The sequence below is a fragment of the Pseudopipra pipra genome, chromosome W, assembly GCF_036250125.1.
Source record: "Pseudopipra pipra isolate bDixPip1 chromosome W, bDixPip1.hap1, whole genome shotgun sequence".
NCBI lineage: Eukaryota > Metazoa > Chordata > Aves > Passeriformes > Pipridae > Pseudopipra > Pseudopipra pipra.
The window spans coordinates 56,779,933-56,799,923 of NC_087580.1; the positions used below are offsets into that span (position 1 = coordinate 56,779,933).

The window sequence follows — 19,991 nt, forward strand, 5'->3', positions numbered from 1 at the left end:
TTTAGATGAAGTTCTAAGTTTTTTCATTGCATTGTTTAAGCCCATGCAAGCGGACACACCGGCTCATCCGTCTGACCATGATATCTGCCAACCGGAGAACGTCCATCCTACGGACTGCTGATTGTCCAGTAACTGATCACCGGAACACACTCGGACCTCCTTTCTGGGGATGGACATGGTTGTCGGGACAACTTTGTCTGGACTCTCCCTATTTGAAACTCTCACCTGTGCCACGGTCCAAACACAGACCACGCGGTGGCATGTATTGGGACGAAGTTGGGATGTTATTTTTTGGTCTGTGTTTGGCCCTAGCCACCTGCAGAAGTTTATGGTTCTTCCTGCCAAGTCCTCTGATAAAGCAGTGAACTTGGCCTTGGAGGGAGAATTTCTGTGTAAACTGTTTTAATTGGTCTATTGTGATTGGTCAATGGCTCGTCAAGGGCATTTGGAGGACAAAGTGAAGACTCCGTGATGAAGGCACTCCCCCAGCCTCAATTGGGAAAGACCCCCTTCAACTCACTGCGCCTGCGTAAGGGGATTTCCAAAGTGCTCACGCATGCGCAGGAGGGGTGCACTTACATAACCAAGGGGGTGGGACTGAGAGCTCTGGCCACACCTCCCCAGGGCAGGTGTTCTCAATAAACTTTATAAAGGCAGACACGTTTTCCTGAGGGGGTCAGCTCTTCACGATGGACCAAGTTGCTTTTAGTGGGGATGCCTGCTTGAAGTGGGAGCCTGCCACCCCTCTGGAACACGCAGCTGCTGCAGAGAGACTTCATTACTGGTTAGGATGGGTAAGACTTGCTTACAGGTGACACCTGGGTGAGTATGGGGGTCGAGCCTTCTTTCTAGGGTCTTTTGTGCACTTTTTCCTCCGCCCTAATCCTTTTCCCCTCAGGCGCCTGCTTTCTCCTTTTTTTTTTTTTTCCTTTTTTCCCCTGTTTGCCACCTTTTCCTAATAAATAGCTATTTTGCCAAATAGCAATGGTGTTTGGTTTTTTCACGTTCCAGAATCCCTCGAACCTGTTTTCCCCTGATTTAGTAACCCTCTCCCCGTTACACTGACAGTCACAGATTTAACAGGCCAGTCAAGAGCTTACTCGAAGCAGACTGCATCTGGATGCAAAAACACCCTGGCAGTGCCAGTAGCTCACCACAGAGAGCTTATACTCTCTGGACAAATTCTAGGCCTTACCGGGGGCAGGTTGTCCTGTTCCAACCTGTCCCAGACTGCAGTCAATCATCTTTACCTCATGGAGTGATCTTACAGGGATCCCTTGCCTCCATGGATAAAAGCTTCCTCACCTGTTAAAATAGGGTGAAGTTTTGGAAAACTTCACAAAAGAGTATGGCGTAATAAACACTTGAAGAAAAGTACCAAGATCAGTGTTTACAGAGCCATAGTGCTGTCTACTCTCTTGTATGGTTCCGAATCATGGGTCATCTACCGCCACCACCTGCGTCTCCTAGAACGCTTCCATCAACGCTGCCAACATCCACTGGTCAGATTATGTGACCAATACATCTGTTCTAGAGCAAGCAGCAGTCACAAGTATAGAAGCCATGTTGATGAGAACACAGCTGCGATGGGCAGGGCACGTCTCCAGGATGAAGGACCACCGCCTCCCTAAGATCTTGCTTTATGGTGAACTTGCCACTGGCTGCCGCAAGAGAGGAGCCCCGAAGAAAAGATACAAGGACTCCCTGAAACAACATGTCAGCCTTGGCCATATTGATCACCATAACTGGTCTACTCTGGCCTCAAATCGGGAGGCCTGGAGAAACACCATCTATAACGCAGCTGTCTCCTTTGAGAACGCACACAGGATCACTCTCGAGGAGAAAAGGCAACGCAGAAAAAATCGTGTTCTGCAGAATATACCATCTAAAGAGTCTTTCTACTGTGCCTTTTGCAATCGGATATGTCTATCTCGTATTGGCCTCATAAGTCACCAACGTGCCTGTAACAAATGTGGTTAGAGCCTTCCCAAATCTTCGTTTGCGAAGCCCAGCCATGATGATAGATATATGAATACCAACAAAGCAATAAAGCTAAGAAAGCATTCTCAGCAAACTATTTAAGCAACTTAAACCAATTATTCCAACAAGTATCCTCTTCTTAGATAGTCCATACCAAGGATGCAAGGGGCTTCTGGCCCCGTCACAATGGGATGCTTTTCCCATTGGTCTCCTGTCAAGCTCATGTCTGCCTCTACTACTGACAATTCTTGAGACCCTCCTGTCACTCCAGAAATAGAAACAGTCTCGGTACTCTTATGCTCCGAAGGCATTAAAGTACACTGGGCTCCAGTATCTATCAAGGCCTGGTATCTCTGAGGATCCGATGTGCCAGGCCATCGAACCCACACAGCCCAGTAAACTCGGTTATCTTCTTGGTCCCTTTCCTTCTCCTGGCAGAAGGCAGGGCCCCTCTACTGGTCTTGATCAGAGCATTCGTCGTCAGTCTGACTTTGACTTCTTAGACTTTTTGCCATTGTCGAAGTGGACCTCCATCTCCTTGTGCCTCGGCGATCGCAGTTTCTCTTCTAAGAAGTCTCCATCTACTACATAGACAACTTTCTTGTCAGTGTCCTTTCGCTTCAGCTCCCTCACTCTAGCTTCAAGCTTAGAAGTGGGTTCACCATCCCACTTCTTCATGTTTTCTCCTTTACTACGAAGGTATGCCCATAGTTGGTTACGTGACCGACGCTTAGAGTTCTCTTTCCTTCGACGTGTGAATGACAGGGATCGTGAGCAAGATCGAGACCAGGATCGAGGTCTAGGCCGAGGTCGTCTTTGTCGATCCCGCCGTGATCTTCCCATTGGCCTTTCTCTGTAATCTCTATACCTTCTGTCCTCTCTGTCTCTAAGGTCGTCCTCATATCTGGAGTATTCATAATCTCTCTCCATTCTTTCCTTTCGTAGGTGCGTCGGTACAGGGGATTGAAGGAGTCTTCCATATTTTCCTCTATGGTTCTTATCTAAGCACACATGGTGTCCATGCTTGGTTCCTCCATCTTTGGATTATATACGGGTATCAAGCAGGAAATATATGGTTTAGGGGCACCTTGAATTACCTTTTTCCACATTGGTTGCGTGCAGGGAACATTCTCAGGAACTTGGATGTCATAATAATCTGGATCAGAATAGATGATCTCCAGCATGGCCAATTCCCGTAGGTATTGGATGCCTTCTTCCGCAGTCCTCCACCTTCTTGAAGAACTCTTCAGGGACTCCTTAAATGGGTATTTCACTCTCACCGCATGGAGGATTCAGAGCCAAAGACTGGATGCCATTTTCTCCCTTCCCATTTCTTGCTCTATCACAGAGTCTCGAGCAATGGATCCCAATTGTCATGCTTCATCACCTTCAATTACATGACTATCAGCTCCCTTGTCCCAGCATCGCACCAGCCAGGTGAGGACTTCTTCACCAGGCAAGCGCATATAATCTCTCCGTAAATGTCGAAGCTCTCTTGTGGTCAGTGATTGTGTAATTTCGCTTTCTCGCATTATTTCTCGCCCATCTCTCCCACGTAGAATCTTTTCCACCTCTCTCTTTACTCTTCTGCTCCTACGTGGGACTGCTCCCACCACCTCCCTATATCTCTCACGTGGAGGTGGGGACTGGGCATGCCGTGGGGATAAGCTTCTATATCGTTCATGGCATGGAGATGGACTTCTATGCCATTCACGCTGCGGAGATGGACTTCTACGTCGTTCACACCGTGGAGATGGACTTCTATGCTATTTACGCCGTGGGGATGGACTCCTGCGTCGTTCGCGATACCCAGCGGGTGGAGGTAGTGAGTAATCTTTCGCATGCTGAGATAAGGGCCTCCTCCTCCAATCATCCACACCTCCAAGAGAAGGTTGGGTCTGGAGGGGTAGGAATAATTCTCCCTCCGATTGAGGGGGCTGCTTTGGCTCCTTCTTTGCGTCTTTTGTAACACTGAATGTGTAGTCAGGATATAAATCATCAAGCGACAATATACCACTGGCCGTTTGTACTGTTGCTTTCTTTTCTCTTGATACTGCTCTATATTCCTTTGGGCGTGCCCCTAGTTCTTTTGGACATGCTCCTTCCCGTGTAGCCGTTTCTTCCTCTCTGGCAGCTGCTTCTTCTCCTCCAATCGCTCCTTCCTCAGTCACAGCCACTTCTTCCTCTCTCGCAGTCGCGCCTTCATCTCTTGCTGTTGCTCCTTCGCCCGTTGCTGCCGCTCCTTCGTCCATTGCTGCCACTCCTTCGTCCACTACGTCTTGTGTGGATTGGATAGGTTCTTCTGTTCCTTCTTCTTCTTCTTCTTCTCTTTTTTCTGTGCGTTCTGGTTGCGGAGATGGGTCCGTAAGTTCCTTAATCTCCCTTACCCACATCTTCTTCTTCTTAATAGGGGCAATGATGACTTTCCGGTTCTTAGCTTGAGTCCCAGTTCTAGTGGACTTAGTAGAAACGGCATTGACTTCAAGTTGTGTTTGGACCCCAACTTCTGTGGACCTAATAGGGACATCACTGGTTTCAAGTGGCGTGGTTTGGGTTTCTGTGTCGACCTTAACCTTTTGAAGGTGGTCTATGGCAGCTCGATAAGCATTAGCCAGGCTGCAGCACAAAGCAGAGAATTGCATATTCGGATCTTTGTAGGAAAAACACCCTTCTGCCAAACAGTGGGCCATCTCACCAGAATCAAACATTTGTTCTGGTGTGAACTCCCAATTAATGGGGGGTGACACATGTCCTACTAATCTACCGAAATCTCCCCAAGCTCCATGCCACCCGGGGACTGGCCTGTCTGCAGCCCTTTCCAAAGTTCCAGCGAGTCCCTTTGAGGCGTGATCTTTCCTACAAGAGGGAAAGCAATACAACACCATTCTTCCAAGTTTAAGGAGCACTTCCAGTACCTTTATCAATGACAGTACTGTTGCAACAAAATTTATATAGTAATTAGAGCCAATTCTAACCATGGGGATCTCCTTTACCAAACCTTCGATGTCAAAATTAAAGAATGGAAGCAATTCGTTCCATCCATCCTCAAGGTCTGGACGTCTCCCTATAGGGTAGCCTAAAACAGGTATAAAGATGGCTAGAATTATAAGACAAATTAATGAAACAGCCATTGTTTTTGTTATTATTTCTTCTTGATCCCAAAACAAACCTATGTTTATATAAACAAAGTTTTCTTGGCTGCTCTCCCAGACTCTGGCAGTGTTCCCAGACCTGTTCCCAAAACAATAGATTGGTTTGCAAAACAACACCGAGCTTGGCTGTCTTCCCGGAAAATGTTTATCAAAACAAGCCAAACTTAACCAAAATATCCCACTTCTGACATCAAAAATGTTGTGCAAGTTTCGAGCTGGCTTCCCGCCAAGCCCCTGAAACTTGACAACAAGGACCCGCTTCCCAGAGAGGGAAGAGAAAAGAAACGACCCAGGCAGCCAAAGCTATAGCAAAAATATATACATATATATATTTTACATATGAGACAGATACACACAACGAGAATACCACACACCACAACTCCAGAAATCCCAAACAGCTCCCCAAAAAGGGAAGAGGGGGAGGGAGAAGGGAGAAGGACAAAAAGGGGCAAAGACCGAGCAAGTCAATCAGCCAACTGAAGGCAAACTAGCAAAAATCTCACCACTTCCCTTTGAACAGGCAGGATGGCTAGACACGGCCCAGCGCTCTCCCCTCACGCGTGGCAGATAACAGCAGTCACTGTAGGCCTCAGCTCCAGATAAGCCAGACCTAGACAGGGACCCACCGTTCTCGAACCTCGTCGGAAAGGAAGAGAGTGAGGTCCCTCCTGCTGGCTTTATTTATACCTCAAGTTACGTAAAGGAATAGCATGGAATACTTCCGTGATCACTTTCCTAGTTCCTTCCTGGTTATAAACTGGTCTCCAGGAAGGCCTAGAGTGAAACCATCACAGGTAGAAATATTTCTTCCACAGGTTATGAGCCTATGACAGTTTTAAAAGACAGGGGATGCAAGGGTTAGTAGATAGTTTCTTTTCCCAGTTTTGTTTATTGGGGACAAATCAGTTTCTTTCCCTTTAGACTTAGATAGCTCCCACAGTTTTCAAAGCATCTCCTTATTATCTTATGACATATATTGCACCGGCGGGTTTTAGTTTTTGTGTTCGCCGGGAATTTACACTGATTTTGTCTTCCCTTCCCCCCTTTCGGTCTGATGGGAGGGTACGGATTATGCAGGTTTGGGAGGGCTGGAGGGGGAGCGACAGCTCCGTCTCCGCCCCTAATGGCGGAGCCAGAGGGTCCCGTGTTAGGCTGGGCTGGGACTCCAGCCACAGACACCGCTCTAGGCTTTCCTGCAGCCTCTGCATCCCTAGCCGGTCTCCTGCTCGTAGCCGCCAAGGTGCCATGAGTGGCTCCACCCGTGTTGGCCACATCCAGGAAATAATTTGCCTGTGCACCCGCTGCGGCCCCCGCTCCATCTGCAGAGGCAGCAGCAGCTCCTGTACTAAACCCAGATTTTGACTGTCCCGCAGTTGGACTCATTCTTTCTGTGCCAGTGGTCAGCGCTGCCCCGGTACTCGCATAGCGGTGCCGGTGCCTGCGACGGTCACGTGATTTCCCCCTTCCTTTCCTACACGTTGGGGTAGGCTGGGCACTGACTGCTCTGGCTCTCGGCTCTGCTCCGCTTGTTATGGGAGCAGGCATCTTTATTGTTATGACAACTGTAAAGTCGTCGGGTGGCTTTAAAATCTCTACAGCACTTGCACCCACTGCAGCTGCCTGCGTGGGATTAGATGTTACAGGAGAAGGAGCTACCCCCCCCCCCCCCGCCAGCTAGCACGGACGGGGGAGACTCCACACTCTCATCTATTCCGTTTGTCCTAACCTTTCTCGCAGCTCTCGGTGTCTTTGCTACGTCCCGACCTCTGGTCACGCCTGCCACACCTGGGGCGGCTCCCGAAACAGCAAGAGCAGAGCTGGGTCCCGCCACCCCTGCAAAGTCAGTGGCCCCAGCTCTCTCTCGTGCTGCCGCGTCCAACGGTTCCATAGCCTTTGCGGCACTCGCATCTGCCGTCTCTGCCTGGACCACACTAGCAGGAACCAAAACCTTCTCATTAGTCAGAGCAACAACTGGGATTAGTTTTTCCTGTCCCAGCTTTTCTGTGCTCATTAAAGTTTTAAACTTCGGGATCGCTCCTTGCTCCAATCTCGCTTTCCCTGTTACACACATTCTCACTGTATCAGACACAGGCAACCCTTTTTCTTTACCTCGCGCCAGCCAGTTCCATCGCCGTGGTAACGGCCATTCCAGAAACCTCCCCTGCTCTCTGAGCTGGGAGTTCCGTTGCCGCGGCAATGGCTGTTCTTATAATTGCCTCTTTGCCCACCGTACTAGCTTTCTGTTTTCTCTCTGCCTCTACAGCAGTACAGTCTGCTGTGTTTGCAGCAGACTTTGGGGTCTTTCTTGCACTCGGGGCATGCAGGTCCGTTCTTACAGCTCTCATATTGCTATCGCCACCAATAAAATCAACTGCCTGAGCACCCATCTGTGGTGCTGGGCTACTCTGTCTCACAAACACCCCTACATTTGGGGCCGTCGCCCCCCCCGGGGCCGACGCCTTCACTTTATTGTCACTGTCTAAATCAGCGACTCTTACGCCTGCCGCTGTCCTTACACTGGCCAATTCTGGAGGCGCTTTCATTGTGACTTCTAAAATCTTTTTTGTTTCTACAACAGATGCCGCATCTATAACAACTTTCTCTGATGTTACTACGCCAAAAGCAACCCTAGTAAAAACCAACTTTTCAGCTTTTACAGTTCTTACTCCGTTATTGATACAACTATCAACTTTAGCTGTTACTTGTTTGTCACTGGGTATCTGTCGAAGGGCCTCGGCTTGAAGGGGGGAAGGACAGACGACACACACAGGAGGCCGGCCAGGATGTCCGTGCAATGATAGTTACGTCAGGTCCTGAATGCAGAAGTTCGTCCGCCTGGACAACTGACAGCAAGCTTCAAGTATCGTAGAGAGTGCAGGTCAGCTGTGGACGTTGTGCAGAGATCGGCACTGACCAAAAGACTTGTGGTGCATCAGTAGAACCAAATCCTCCATCCCGACGCACACGAGGCTCTGCTTGGGGAACACAACTCAGAAAAGAAACAAATTGAGCTATTTGTGTCCCTTTAGGAATTGTCACTGGAGGATAAGGTGTGGAGACCATAGCACAAATCTGCCTCGTATAGGTAGCATCAATGACTGCAACATGAACAAAAAATCCCAAAATCTCACAATTGTGTTACTAGAATGGCTGATTAACAAGGCACTTAACCCACGCTGCCTTTGTACAATGCTAAACATCCACTAGTCAGATTATGTGATCAATACGTCTACAATAGAACAAGCAGCAGTCACAAGCATTGAGGACATTTTTCTGAAAACAAAGCTGCCATAGGCAGGGCACATCCCAAGGATGAAGGACTAGCTGTTTCACGATGAATATTGCCACCAGCCGCCGCATGAAAGGAGCCCTGAAGAGAAGACACAAGGACTCCCTGAAACGACATCACAGCCCTGGCCACACTGATCAACATAACTGGTGTACTCTGGTCTCCAATCAGGAGGCCTAGAGACACACTATCTGTAACGCTGTTGATGCTTCAGAGAAAGGACACAGGATGGCCCTAACAGTCTGCAGGGCCCCCCCGCAAACAGGCTGATCAAGCAGGGCAGCAACATCGATAACCCTTGATTTAAACCCTGGAAAACACAGAGAAGTTCAAACGACCCTGCCTCCTGCACAGCCCACATAGCTACAGCCCATGGGCAGCACGACACATGAAAAAAGAACAGCACCAGGGGAAAGGCTCCACCTGAGATTTAACCTCTATAAACCTCTGAAACAAGGCCAAAATAGAACACCAAATTTGTGTAAGAATCTCTCATTTAACTTCAGTCCTAATCATATGGCTAGTCAGACAGGGCTAGTCTTGAAATAACTAAAACCTCACCAGTTTTCATAATAGTGGAATTACTCATGGTGGGAATTTGAAGAATTCATATACCATTCAGAATAAGGAGTCACTATGGTTCAACAGAATCGTGTTACACATCTCTGTAAAATCTTGACACCGGCAGAAAGTATTTGTAAGTTTACACAGTTACACATTCATGTAGCTTTTCTCTTTCACACAATCTTTTTCCAGTCATACATTCAGGTGGCCACCTCAAACACTCTCCTCAGTCACTCACAGATTTCAAGCAGTTATTGGCTGTGTAGTTCTCATCAGTCTCACAACTTAAAGGGAATTTATGGCATATTGCTAATATTAACTTGTAAATCTTGTACAACTCCCCATGCAAAAGACAAATACGACAGGAACGGACAGGACGTTACCTTGAAAAATTTCAACCTTTTTCATAGAGCAAGGACACTCTATTTGTCATAACGGCAACAGAACCACTGCTGCATTTTGTCCTCCCTTCTTCACCTCTTCCCGCCCTCTGCCCCCCCTGCGTCTCCTGTTTCTCTTGAGCACTCGGCCCCCCTGGAAGCAAGTGTTGCTTCATTAAGGGAGCTTTCGCTAGCACTTGTCGGAGGACGGGGAAGAGGGAGGGAGGGAGGGGGAGGAGGGGGAATAGAGGTTGGGTCTTTCGGAGAAAAATCGAGAAGTCAAATTGCCTTTGCTCTCCTTATGTCGCAAGTTATCTACATGGTCTGCTGAGAAAGAACGATAGGATGGAAGGAACAGCTGCAGATGTACACGTTCCGGGGAGGAGGAAGGGGTGTGTGTGTAAAACAGCGGAGAACACAGACAGCCCCCCCACTGCACCGCCTGACACCACGGCCGCCGTTACCGAGGGCCGCTGCCGGCGCATGTGTGGGCGTACCGCTCCGAGCCGGGGCCGGAGCCGGGGCCGGGGGCGGGGCCGTGGCCACTGCCCGCGCGGACTGCAGCACGGGTGCCGCTGCCCGCATGGGCACAGATGAAGTCGGCGGCGCCGAAGCCGGACACGGCGCCACCCCGCAGGCACCCGGCGCCAGGTACACTGGCACTGCACCGTCCGGAGGAGATGTAGAAAGCTCCTTAAGGTGAAATTCAGCCACTATGGTCACAAGATCGTCTCCCGGGCCATCAGCAGCACATTCATGCCGTAGCTGTCCTTGATCATCTTGGACAAGTGCTGCTGAGTCTCTAGTAGTGCGTCCATTATGGCGGGGTCGCTCGGCTGCCCCCGATCCTGCTCCGCAACCTCCGATCCCGCTTCGGCTCCCTTCGGCTCCACCCGGCCCCTCTTCTTTAGCACTCTAATGTCCTCCCAGGCAAAGCAGCCTCCCTCTCAGTCCGAAGACGGAAAAGTAACAAGCGATATAACTTAGCTTCATCGGTCTAACACCAAAACGCCGTAACAAAGCTTTCCAGGCGATAAACACACGCCTGTCGTTTGCACTCATGGTCTGCCCCATGGTGACTTAGAAGTCTCAGGAACCCACCTGTGCCTGACCAAGTGCCAAATGCACCCAGGCTTCCCAGGCAACTCGTGCCTTCCAAGTGCGGCAGAAACACTTGTGTGCAGGTGTAGAGAAAATCAGACCCGGGTCCTGCAGCGCACCCCGCTGCTATACAGCTCCTGAGCACCGAGACCCCGCTGCGCTGCTCCCTGCAGCTCACCTGCCTCCGGTCGTGATACCCCTACGACCCAGGCAATACTCAACAGTCTTTTTTCTTTTCTTCTGGTTCACACGGGGTACCATTGTCGCTGGGTATCCGTCGAAGGGCCTCGGCTTGAAGGGGGGAAGAAGGACAGACGACACACACGAGAATGGTGAGACAAAGAGATGTCTGCCTGCTCAATGCAGCAGGCAGCTTTTTTATTCAATTCTCCCACCTCTACTTTCCCATACACAACACAAACATATTCTTACAACAACATCCAGGAATGCAGCACCTGCACTTAGCCACACAGCTCAAGGCTGTGTCCATGGGAACTATCTAATAGCTCCACTGCTCTCACGGGAAATGGCCCAACATTCTGCAACACTCCAAATCCTTCAAACTTCATTTGTGGGGCTGTGACTTTACCCCACACTTGTTCTTCTACTCCCGCGATCACTTCTGCTGTTGCTATGACAACTTTGTCTGCTCCGGCAAAGCTGCCAGCTGCTGCAGAGCTACAGACTGCTTCTCCGCTCGCTGGAATAGGCAGGGTAGACCCCACCTCTATTGCCCCTGTGGGGCCAGGAGCCTCTCCTGCTGTTACTCCTGTTGCAATCAAACTAGATGTTATTTTTGGGCTAGCCAGCCCCACAGCGTCTGCATAACTCCCGCTCTGCTCTGCCGCGCTGAAAGCAGCTTCAACAAAAGTTGATCTTACAGATCTTATCTGCACCTCTGTGCGTACTCCAGCTAAACTGACAGGACTCGCTCCCGCTGGACTCGAGCTAACTTCTCCAGAGGCCTTAATTTGCCTAATCCCTCCCAGTGCAGCCAGACCCATGCCAGGGGGTCCTTCAATGACTCCTGCCTGCTCAGCAGGAGCTGGTCCAGGGGCCGCTCCTGCCGCTCCCAGGCCGTTTTCTCTTTCATCGGGTGATATTAACACATTTAAATCACCATTCCCCGTGCTTTTAAATAAAACTCGTGAGACGGGGGTAGTTTTAACTCGATCTTTTCCCCCTTTTTCTAACTCTACTTCTGATTTTTCCACCCTTTCTGAGCTTTCGTTTCTCTTCTCTCCCCTCAGTCCAGGGCGTGTTAGCAGAAACATAAACAATTCTGCATACCTGATCTCTTCCCATTTTTGCTCCGCATTGAGGAGCGAAATTAACTTCAATACCGTATCTAGCTCAGAAGAACTGAATTCTGGCCAAGCCACTCCGTCCCTTCCAAAACCAGAACAGCCCTAGGCTGAATACCCGCCCTGACCTGGGCTGATGAACTACCCGTTCGCCAGCTGGAAAGCGACTTTTCGCGACTATAGAGGGCCCAAGTCTTTAAGTTAACTTTCCAGTAACCCGTGTTCCCTATCTCCCGGAACACAAACTTTTCCCGCAGCTGCTAACTAACCAGGTACCTTTTTCCCTTATTCGTTCTTTTCTTATCTCACCTCTATGCTCCGTGCTTGCTTCTGTGCTTCTGTGTGTTCTGTGGAGCTGGGCTTCTCAGACCAGGGCGGGAATAATCTCAGATAAAAGCCGGCTTGATGAGGAATTCCTGCACGATGAAAGTTTCCAGTCTGAAGAAGTCCCAGTCCAGGTTTCCCCAGCGTACGGGCCACCAGCTGATGCCGTGGGATATATGGTGCTTCAAAAAAATCTTCAGAGCAGTTAATTAAGGGTGAGATAAGGAAAGGATTTTTTATGCCAAGGCAAAGATGTTACGACGCGCGCACCCCTGTGCCCGAGATGTTACATTTTATAATACCATCCATCCAATCCCAAATGTGTCCACCCTGTGGCCTTTACTCTGGACTGCCCCGGGTCCACCCCTGAGAAATGGGTCTGGGGTGTATTTTGGGACCACCTACTTCATCATCTTCACCATCTTCAGAGCACATAGTCACCCAGTTCTTGACCGTGTTCTGCAGTTTAGGCCAAGATACAAGCATTCTCCAAACAATCTAGGCCTTGCCTTGACAAAAGACTAAACATTTCTACTGGTTTCGGGGGTAGGAGTGATATAGTGAGCAAAGAATGGGGTAAGAGGGCTAAGGAATGTGTAAACTAAGGGTGCTACAGGGAAAGGGATAAGGGAGTGAGGGTTGCTGCTTTTAAAATCTACTTATAAAACTTATAAGGGCTTACAAATATTAGAAAAATAAAAAACCATTAGGGGCTTAAGGCATCAGGTAATGCTAGTTCAGAGCAATCACGTGTGAATCGTTTTGCCTATCTTATATACTTTTTTACTGTTTATTTTCTTATCTCATTGCTGTGTTCAATTAATTGTTCTCATCTCAACCCATGATCTTTACCTTTTCTGCCTGCAGTTCTCCTCTCCAGCCTGCCACAGGGGGAGGGGAAGTGGTGAGCAATCAAGTAGCCCATGGGTTTCAGCGGGAGTATTAAATTGGGGAATACCATTCCTAAACCACAACAAAGTCCTAAGCAGTTTCTGAAAAAATACTTATGGGAAGGGGTTTTTAGAAGGAATCTATGATGTCTGCATAGTCCTCATTATGAATTGAGGTAAACTGGGTCTCAGTATGACTCTTTCTCACTTTAGTAGCAGGAAAACAGGAAGTTAATCCTAGAAACTAAATGTGCACTCTTTTAGCTAGTTCTTGGAAATTAGCTGTTTCATTATGTTCTTATCTTGCAAAACAGAAAGAAAAATAGAAAAATATACAGTTCTTACTACATGCCTGGCCTTTGGAAAATAAAACTGTGGTTGTTTACACAAAATCAAAGCACAGCAAATCATATGTGAGCTAATATCAAGCTTGTCAAGCCACGTAATTGTGGAAGATGAACAGATGATCTTTTAATGCGTAATGCTTAACTCAAAAACCCCCAAACAAACAAAAAACAAGTCTATTCCACACAAGATAGTCTCCACATATAGAATATCAATTTGAAAAAAACCCATAGCTATTCTTTTCAAGGCTTGTACTCACTTCTCATATTAGAATAATAATGGCAGTTCAAGTCTTTGTAATCCCTATCTGCTTTGCTTTCTTATAGGTCAATACCTGCTATGCAAAGAATGCTAAGGTTTTATGAGCATCACATTCAAATGAACAATTCTTTATGCATTTTTAATCAAGCCCTTAAGCCTTGAAATAATTCAAAATTACTAAAATAAACATTTTTTTTCCTGGCTCTTAATGAGTTAATCTCTTACACCTGCAGTGTTTCCACCAAAACAAGCACCAAGTTTATTTTTACAGCTGAATTCCCAAATAACAGGTCAGTGAGGAAAAGGAGTGTTTGCTAGGACTGTGGATTTCATGATATGTTTTTCTGTAATTGTCGGGGTCAACAACAGGTCTGTCAGAAGGAAGTAAGAAGATGGAAGACAGGAAGTACAAAAACAGACTTCCTGGACTTTCTGCAAGTCACCGTGACTCTGCTTTAGCCAGATCATTATGACTCGGCAAAAGCTGTATCAGCATGACTTTGCTATTTGGCAGCCAATCCTAAAGTATGTGTACATATTAGCACCAATCATAGGTTAACATGTATGTTGTGTGTAACCTGTTGCAATAAACTCACTCATCATTCCTGCTATCCTGTCCCTGCTTTGGAAGAAGATTAATTCTGTGTCGCTTGGTTGTCTCAACAGTGACATGTAAGGATGGGTTTCCTTTAAGAATTATTCTGGTAATTGATTTTAGTGGCTGTTTGAGCTTTTTACTAAGTTACCCTTAATATATTTTATTCTCCTGAAAAAGAAGAAGGAAGATACTAAGAAAAGATGCTGGCTTTAGAAAAGCGGGCAAGAAACCTTAATTTTCCAAGGTAAATTTCTTCTGTTACCTTTTGAGTGAGTCATCTATCCACCCAAGTTGACTTTCTGAGCTCTTAAAATAGATTTTTGTAATGGGTTTGTTACCTCATCAGACCCTTTCCTTCTGTAGCTGCCTTAAAAGGACTTGAATTCTTCTATTTACAGCCTGATTGCCTCATTTCATATCAAACGTCTTTGGCTGAGAAGGATGTTGAAGTATTAGCTTTCTCTTCAAAGAGAAATTTTAGCATGCAGATTTGAATGGGAATGCTGAAAAATACAAGCTCATGTTTCTTTTCACATAGCAATTACTAACTACGGTTATCAAGTCCTCTTGTTACAAATAGATCTGGTAGGGAACGTGTTTTAGCATAGGCAGAATGAGGGACAGTTCTTTAAGATAAAGTTTTAGTATTTAGTGCATTAACACATGCATAGTTTTGTACTGCGTTTGAGTGTTTTGACATTGAGTTTTGGGGTTTTGTTGGTGTGTTGGTTTTTTGGTTTTTTTTCTGTTGCAATTGGATATTATAAACACTGATAACTTTCATGTATGACTTATTAAATTATTTTATTTTTTTAACACTTCTGTTGATATAGTCACTGCTCAATGTCTAAAGCCTGTTGTTAAAAGGTAACACTTTTTTGCTTTAATCACTTAAAACCATGGTGAAAACATCTGGTCTTTGTCTTCACTGTTTAAAAAAAAAAGTAATTTCATTTTAAAATAAGAAAGTTGATAAGCTGATTAATGTATTGTCTCTGTGTAGCTATGTGAAATAATTTCCAGGTGAGAAGATAGCATTGGACTCATACTGATTTAAGAAAACCTCTTCCTATCTAGGGCTTTTACAAAGAGAGCACTAAGTATTAAATTACTTTTTCAGGAAATAAAAGTGCAGCTTTTGTTAACACATTCTGTACTTACTGTGTAGGAAAGCTTTAACCTTCTACATCCGCCCTGCCCCATGGTGGGCACACAAACTGGAAGGTTGACTCTAAGAAATCTTACCTACATCTGCTAAAAAAAAAAAAGGAGAGAGTAGTCTATGTTTGCTCAGTTTTAGGTGTTTACAGAGAAGGTACAAAAGGTTTAGAGTTTTCCTCATGTTTCAACTATAGTCTTGCGGTCCTGTGGTAGCAGCTGAGATGTGCATCTTGGACATTACAGTAAACTACTAGGATTGATGACATTGCATATTATTTGATGTTTTCTTCTCACCATATTTTGAAGATCTTACATACCGATGAAATGAAAGTTAAAGTTTTATTTTTCTGAATGCTAGCTTGCCATTTTTGTCTGTAATCATTTTTAGATGCATTGAGCGTTGGACAAAGAGTAGCTGTACTATTTAATCTCAAATTAAAATTTTGCTTTACGGTGTATGTTTTCATTTGGGAAATTCTTGGCTATTCTTCTGTAATCTTAATAGGAACAGAGATGGAGAATTTTTTCTCCTATTTAAAAAAAATAATCTTTTGAATGTTTCACCAAAGCTTTTCTGCCTTTCTCTCTCTGACACATGATTTGCACTTTATCACTCCATTTAATTTCCTTCCAGTTATGGGTACAGAAATAGGCAAAGTTCAAAATGCCCTAAAGGATCTAATCCAAATTTATTATGATTTCATTTTGAAGTAAATCTGATATATGTCTTAGAGATGCAATCTTGTTTTATAATCCACTGAGGTTTTTTAAGTATAGACTATGAATCTGTTCCTGTGAACTAGTAGTAATGTAAATAGATGTTATGTAATGGTTCACAAAGTCACCAGGAAGCATCAGGTTCTTATTAGGAAACTGCTGAGGGAAAGACCTGGATAATACCACTATGGGTTTTTTTCCCAAGAAAATGCGAAACCTTAATTTTATTTTTTTTTCATACTTCGTAAGTGGGACTTCTCATAAAGTATGTTGTAATCTTTTTAAAGTGATATACGCACTGAAGATTTGATATGCAAAATTCAACCTGAAAAGTAATCTGAAACTTCTGCTGAAATTACATGTATGCAGGGCTGAAATCACAAGATGTAGGGTGGAATACTTGAATTAGAATGACTAAAAATTACTTGGATGAAAAAAGCTATGAAACATAAGACAGAAATCTGTATTCTGAAAAAGAAAGCTGCAAAGGAATAAGTGTAGCAGGATAGACCCACCCTGATAAGACCTAAAATCCAATCAAGCTATCATGCAAGATCAATTGCTGGAGCCAGAATGTTGTCTTGATGTTAATTATGCTCAAACCACCTTGGTTCACCAGACTTCGAATACACACCCTGCTTTTTGAAGTCTGATTTGACAGATAAGCTGATAGCTGGCCTGTAAATGTGTGACTAGCAGTCAATCACTTTATACTGTAAAAGTCCAGTCCCCTCTCATGCAATCAGGTTCTTCTGACATAACCCTTCTTGGGGTGCTGTGTGTGGAGATTCCTCCCCTGGGCTGGGGACGCCCTCCAAGGACATTCCTCGAGGTTGAGAAAAAGAGATGTCCCCACGAGGACTGGTATGGGTGAGTTACATCAGATCTTGTCCTAGTTAGAACAACTGGGACCAGTTCATCATGGTATGGGTGTAACCCAAAACTGTGTATTCTATAGCCTTCCATGCCATTTCCCAGAACTGTTATCAATGAACCATTTACACCATCTGCACATAGAGCCTGACTCCTCAGGCTATAAACTAGGTGCTAAGAGGCCTGCGAGATAGGAGGTTGCTTTTGTCCTCACAACCATTAAGGAACCCCCCGCCCTGAGGGAGGTACTGAACATTCCTGCCTGAACTGGAGGATATATAATCTTGGAGTCTTGGGACCTTTTTAACCACTTGTGGGATCCAGAGGAAGACTGCAGATCACCGCTCTCAACCAGACTGCAGATCACCACTCTCAACCAGACTGCAACCACCACTTTTCAACCAGACTGCAACCATCACTCTCGACCGGACTGCAATCACCACTCTTGACCAGACTGCAACAGCACTCTCACCAGCAGGTTTTTCCCTTCTCCTTTTACTTTGGACTCAGGGGGGTCAAAGAACACCACTCTGTTCATGCCCCAGGGTGCTGGGTTATATATTTGAGTTTTGTGGGTTAAAACCAATTGTTTGTCTGTATAATCGTACTTATTGTATTATTTTATTAAATTGTTATTCTGACTTATAATCTCTCTTTTGAGTTGAGTTCATTTCCCCTGCTGGTTTACCTTTAAACCAGCACAGATCTCTATTTAATAATTATTTCTTTTTGCTAGCTTTAATATAACTGCTTCAGTAATTGCTCTGTTACAGTGCACTATAATACTTTATGCTATATTATACTCTACTAGTAGATTTTTAGTGTTTATATTGAGTAGTAAATAATTCTGATTAAGATCTGTTCAGCTGTTTGTTAATTTGTCATAATAAATTCATTTATATAAATATATCTGTTTTGCCATCATTAAAACCTGTGGGACAAAGTGGTTTAATCATACCTCTATAATTCCTTTAAATTTAAACCATTAACAAAGTCCAAGGCTAAGATAGGATTTAGCCGCACCTTAACCCGTCTCTGAGAAGGAGTTTAGAAAGCAAGGGAGTCCTTTCTGTACCTTGAGACTCACTGCCAAGGCTTTGCTTTTTAATAACTTTGTCTAAACCTTCCACTCCCACCTGTGACAATAGGCGATTGCAGGCTTTAACACTTGCAAAATATAACTTTAGTGGTACAGTGTTAAAAGGTATGTGAATGTTTGTATATAAATGCTTATACTTTAATGAAACGTGTATTAATATGTATATTTATTGATATATTGGAAGGTATATAACTGAAAAAAGTTGAAAGACAGTGAAACAAAAAACATCCATTTCCTTTTTGTCTAAGTACTATGGTCCAGTGGTCGAGTTGTGAACAATTTTTCATAAAAAGAAGATGAGGTCAGTATAGAGATCTCATTTATGTATCCCAAATCGACTGAGGTTCTTGTGGCAAAGTTCTTCTATAGAAGACTTGTGTAGAGCCCTCTCCTGAAGTACTCTTGTATATAGCTTCAGGATTAGGGCTTTTGTTTTTCTGAGTGTTTTCTTCACACTGCTTTCTTCACGGAAAAGCACTTTGACTGAAAGTGAACCACAGAAGTTGGAAACTTATTCATTTTCCTATGCAGGATCCTTTTTCTATTGTGCTTGATTAGGATGAGAAAGAACAAGAGGTACAGTGCTATTTAGTTCCTATGCAAAGCTAATAATAATGACCAATAAATTATGTTCAGTGAATTGGCAAGGATGTTTGGCATTTTAAGTTGCTATACTTCATATGCAGCTGTGTGGTGGGTTTGACCCTGGTTGGATGCCAGGTGCTCACCAAAGCTGCTCTATCACTCTCCTCCTCAGCTGGACAGGGGAGAGAGAGAGAGACTCATGGGTCTTTCATTATATTTCCGGACAAGGAGAGATAACTTGGCAATTACCATCACGGGCACAACAGACTCAACTTTAGGAAATTAATTTAATTTATTACCACTTAACAACAGAGAACAGAGTAGGATAATGAGAAATAAGAACAAATCTTAAAACACCTTCTCCCCACTCCTCCCTTCTTTCCAGGCTCAACTTCACTACCGATTTCTCTCCCCTGCCTGCCCCCAGGAGGACAGGGAGGATGGGGAATGGGGGTTGTGGTCAGTTGCTATCACACATTTTCTTTGCTGTTTCTTCCTTCTCATGTTCTTTCTCTGCTCCATTGTGGGGTCCCACCCACAGGAGACAGTTCTCCACAAACTTCTCCAACATGGGTCCTTTCCACAGGCTGCAATTCTTCATTAACTGCTCCAGCATGGACTCTCCATGAGGTCACAGGTCCTTTGGGTGAATCCACCTGCTCTGGCATAGGGTCCATCATGGGCTGCAGGTTGGATATCTGTTCCACTGTGGACCTCCATGGGCTGAAGGGGGAAAACCTGTGTCACCATGGTCTTGACCACAGGCTGCAGAGGAATCTCTGCTCTGGTGCCTGGAGCACCCTCCCCCTCTTCACTGACCTTGGTGTCTGCAGGGTTGTTTCTCCCTCATATTCTCACTCCTCTCTCCCCCAGTTGCTGTTGTGCGTTTTCCCCTTCTTAAATATGATATCCCAGAGGCACTACCACCGTTGCTGATTGACTCAGCCTTGGCCAGCAGTGGGACTGTCTTGGCACTGTTTCTGTCCGACATGGGGAAGCTTCTGGCATCTTCTCATGGAAGCCACCCCTGCAGTCCCATCACCACCAAAACCTTGCCATGTAAACCAAATACAAACTGCAATGTAAGCTTTAGATGATAAATGACTTTCCTCTTCTCATTTGTTTTATGAACAAAAATATCTTTGTTGAAGTCTTACTACGATGTTTGCTGGTACTGTGGGATAAGGGAAACCCATACTTTTGTGAGGACTGTGGGAGATTGTATTCGTACTTAATTAGATGCTCTTAATTTTGGTATGTGTGTTGGCCCAGCCACCTGTGAGAGTCTGTTCTTTTCCTGCCAAGTTATGAGAAAACAAGCACTGATAAACAAGAACTTAGTCCTTGAAGGAAGCATCTTGTATAAAC

The 19,991-nt window shown here is 45.4% G+C and overlaps 1 long non-coding RNA gene across 1 annotated transcript; it reads left to right on the top strand.

Annotated features, from left to right (window-relative positions):
* The first annotated feature begins 12,784 nt into the window (after positions 1–12,784).
* On the top strand, positions 12,785–17,587 carry LOC135405757 (uncharacterized). The gene is made up of 2 exons (XR_010426003.1): positions 12,785–12,820; positions 16,951–17,587. It is a non-coding gene; the product is annotated as an uncharacterized LOC135405757 (long non-coding RNA).
* The last annotated feature ends 2,404 nt before the right edge of the window (positions 17,588–19,991 follow it).